Source organism: Phocoena phocoena, chromosome 5 (assembly GCF_963924675.1).
Source record: "Phocoena phocoena chromosome 5, mPhoPho1.1, whole genome shotgun sequence".
Classification (NCBI taxonomy): domain Eukaryota; kingdom Metazoa; phylum Chordata; class Mammalia; order Artiodactyla; family Phocoenidae; genus Phocoena; species Phocoena phocoena.
This window is the reverse complement of record NC_089223.1, coordinates 138,668,649-138,671,729: the sequence shown is the minus strand read 5'-3', so window position 1 is coordinate 138,671,729 and position 3,081 is coordinate 138,668,649. Positions and strand designations below refer to the sequence as shown.

At 54.5% G+C, this 3,081-nt stretch overlaps 1 pseudogene; it reads left to right on the top strand.

The window, feature by feature from the left end:
* The first annotated feature begins 673 nt into the window (after positions 1-673).
* Positions 674-769, top strand: LOC136124011 (U6 spliceosomal RNA; annotated as a pseudogene).
* Positions 770-3,081: the final 2,312 nt, after the last annotated feature.

Here is a 3,081-nt window from a genome sequence, read left to right as displayed (position 1 = left end):
TGCTCCCAGGAAGCCGGGAGAATGGGCGTCAATCCCCATTGGACGGATGCTACGCTGGGGCCCAAAGAACTGGGGCTCCCGGGGGCCGGGCCCTGGACCTCCCTCCCCTGGTCCAGCACCCTGTGTCCTTCTGTCGACAGCGAGCACCACCAGGCTAGCGGCGGCCACGCATCCAGCCAGGCGTCGGTGGCGGGGCTGGGAGACTGGGAGAACTGGGCACCAACCGCGGGGTCCGCAGATTCCATAAAGCACCAGAGGCAGCGTTTCCCCCGCGTGGGCCCGACAGCCTGTGCGGTCCCTGCTCACCTCCGCCGCCCGACGCGCTTCGCTTCGGGAACAGCCAGGCCCGAGGGCTGCCAGGTGCCGAGCCTTGACCTCGTGGACACTTGACACTCAGCCCAGGACCCGTCCCCCGCCTCCCGAGGCCTCTTCCTCTCCTGCACCAAGGGCCCTGATGTGCGATTCCATTTCCGTGAAATGTCCAGAATGGGTAAATCCACAGAAGCAGAGCAGGCTGGTGGGGTGATGGCCAAGGGTAGGGGGCTTCTTTGGGGCCACGGGGTGAAATGCCTCGGAACTGTATGGAGATGGTGGCTGCACAGCCCTGTCAATGTCGTAACTGCCACTTTAAGACGGTTAATTTTATGTCATGTGAGTTCCACCTCAAAGCAAGTTTCAAAAAGACAATTAGATTGGAGGGATACAGAGACGATTAGCATGGTCCCTGCGCAAGGATGACACGCAAATTCGTGAAGCGTTCCATATTTAAAAGAAAAAAGACAATGAGATAACTTGGATGTATAGTAATATATGAAATTAATACCTAAGTCAATAAATCTCATACACTAACAGTAAAAAGATGTTTGCAATTAATTGTGTAAGACTTTTAAAATAATAATACCGGAGAGGGAAGGCTTTGGTCCTGTGGCCGCTGCATCTGCCTGGCCCCAGCCCCCCTCTAGCCCCTCACCTGTGCCCGCCCACCTGTGCCCGCCTGGGCTCCCCACAGCCTCGCCCCAGGGAGCTCCTGGCTGCGCAGGTGTGGACGACATGACCCTCCCGCACGGCGGCACCCACAGCAAGCGTCTCTGTCACCCCACATGTCCCAGGTCTCGGCCTGGGAGCGGCAAGGCTGGTGTTCATCCCAGATGCCACAGCACGCTCTCTCCACTGCAGTCCGTGCAATGCTGTGGGGTCTCATTTGTCATCTGTCACTGTGGTTTCTTGTTCCTGGAGTGAGTTCACAGCTGAAGGGGAGCTCCCTGGGGAGGGGTCCCAGCACGGGGCACATGCAAGACCCAGAGAAAGTTCCCCTGAGCTGAAAGGGCATTAATTGAGCAGAGGGCGGCCTCTGAGATACCCCATGACCCCCGCCTCCTGGGTTCACGCTGACTGTGGGCCGCACCCACACTTCCATCAGGCTCCACAGATGGTGGGGGTGCTGTGGCTAGCTGGCCCACCGAGGGAAGCCGGCTGCTTGCAAGTTTCCTTGGAGAAGCCCTGGCGGCAGGACCGAGGGTGACTCCGAGGAAACATGTACGGTGCAAAGGGCAACAAAGAGCCATCAGGGTGGGACATACGTGGGGACACCCACAGCCACTGACAGCACATGACAGGACTGTCAACGTCCTGGGGGTAAAACGAGGCTGCCCGTGCACAAGAGGACAGAAAGCCAAAAGGGCAGGGCCGGAATTAAAGTGACCAAGGTCCTGGTGTTGCGGGGGGAGGCAAAGACCTGGGTGAGCTTCAGACTTTGCGAGGTAAGGATACTCATTATGACGGTGGGGCACCCACTTACAGAGCAGAAACAGAACTCATAACATCACGACCAGGAGAGGGAGAAGCCACAGAACCCAGTAACGGAAGACTTACAATAAGTGAAAAAACACCTAATTCTCCAGGTAAAGCTGGAGGTGGGATTAAGAAAACCACTCTGGTCTGTTCACCAAAGACCTAACATGCAAGGCTACCGAAAGATTTAACACAAAAGGATGTAAAAATATACACCCAGTGACGTCCGCTTCTGGTCAGAATGCAGAGGATGTTGAAACCCTCGGCTCCCGACAAGAAAACTCATCACATTAAAGCCAGGGACGCAGGAAAAGCAGCGCCTGCAGGGCAGCCTGAAGGATTGAGTTACACAGAGAGACGAGCCTTTCCTCACGGGCACCTGGGGTGGGCACCTGTCTGGCACGGTGGGTCTGCCTGCAGCGGTGGGGGGTCAGCGGGCTTGGTCAACAGTCCAAACTATCAAGCGTCTAACAGGCATGGAGCTGGAGGCCCAGAGGGCAGAAGAGAGAAGACTACAGCAAAAAATCTAACAACCCACTGAGTTCAGAAGCTGGCTGAAACAGCAGCAACCGTGCAAGATAAATACAAAGAAAAACCATTCCTAGGTGTGGCCAACTGCTGAAAACCAAAACTAAAGAGAAAAGCTCAAACCTTCCAGGAAAAAAGAAAAAAGACACATCACTTACAGGGATTCAAAATAAAATCACTTCTGACCTCTCACCAAAAACTATGCAAGCCCGAAGACAATGGAATTGTTTCTCTAAAGAAAGAACGAGACAAACTAGAATTCCATGTATGGCAAAACTATCCTTCAAAAATAAAGGTGAGGGCGTCCCTGGTGGCGCAGTGGTTGAGAGTCCACCTGCCGATGCAGGGGACGCAGGTTCATGCCCCGTTCCGGGAAAATCCCACATGCCGCAGAGCAACTGGGCCCGTGAGCCACAACTACTGAGCCTGCGCGTCTGGAGCCTGTGCTCCGCAACAAGAGAGGCCAAGACAGTGAGAGGCCCGCGCACCGCGATGAAGAGTGGCCCCGCTTGACACAACTAGAGAAAGCCCTCGCACAGAAACGAAGACCCAACACAGCCAAAAATAAAAATAAATAAATTAGAAGAAGGCTCAACATTAAAAAAAAAAACAAAACAAAAAAGACAACAGAAAACAAGCGTCAGCCAGGATGTGGAGAAACTGGAGCCCTGTGCACGGCTGGCAGAACGTGAAATGGCACAGCTGCTGGAGAACAGTGTGGAGGTTCCTCAAAAAACTAAACAGTCACCACTGAACCCGGCA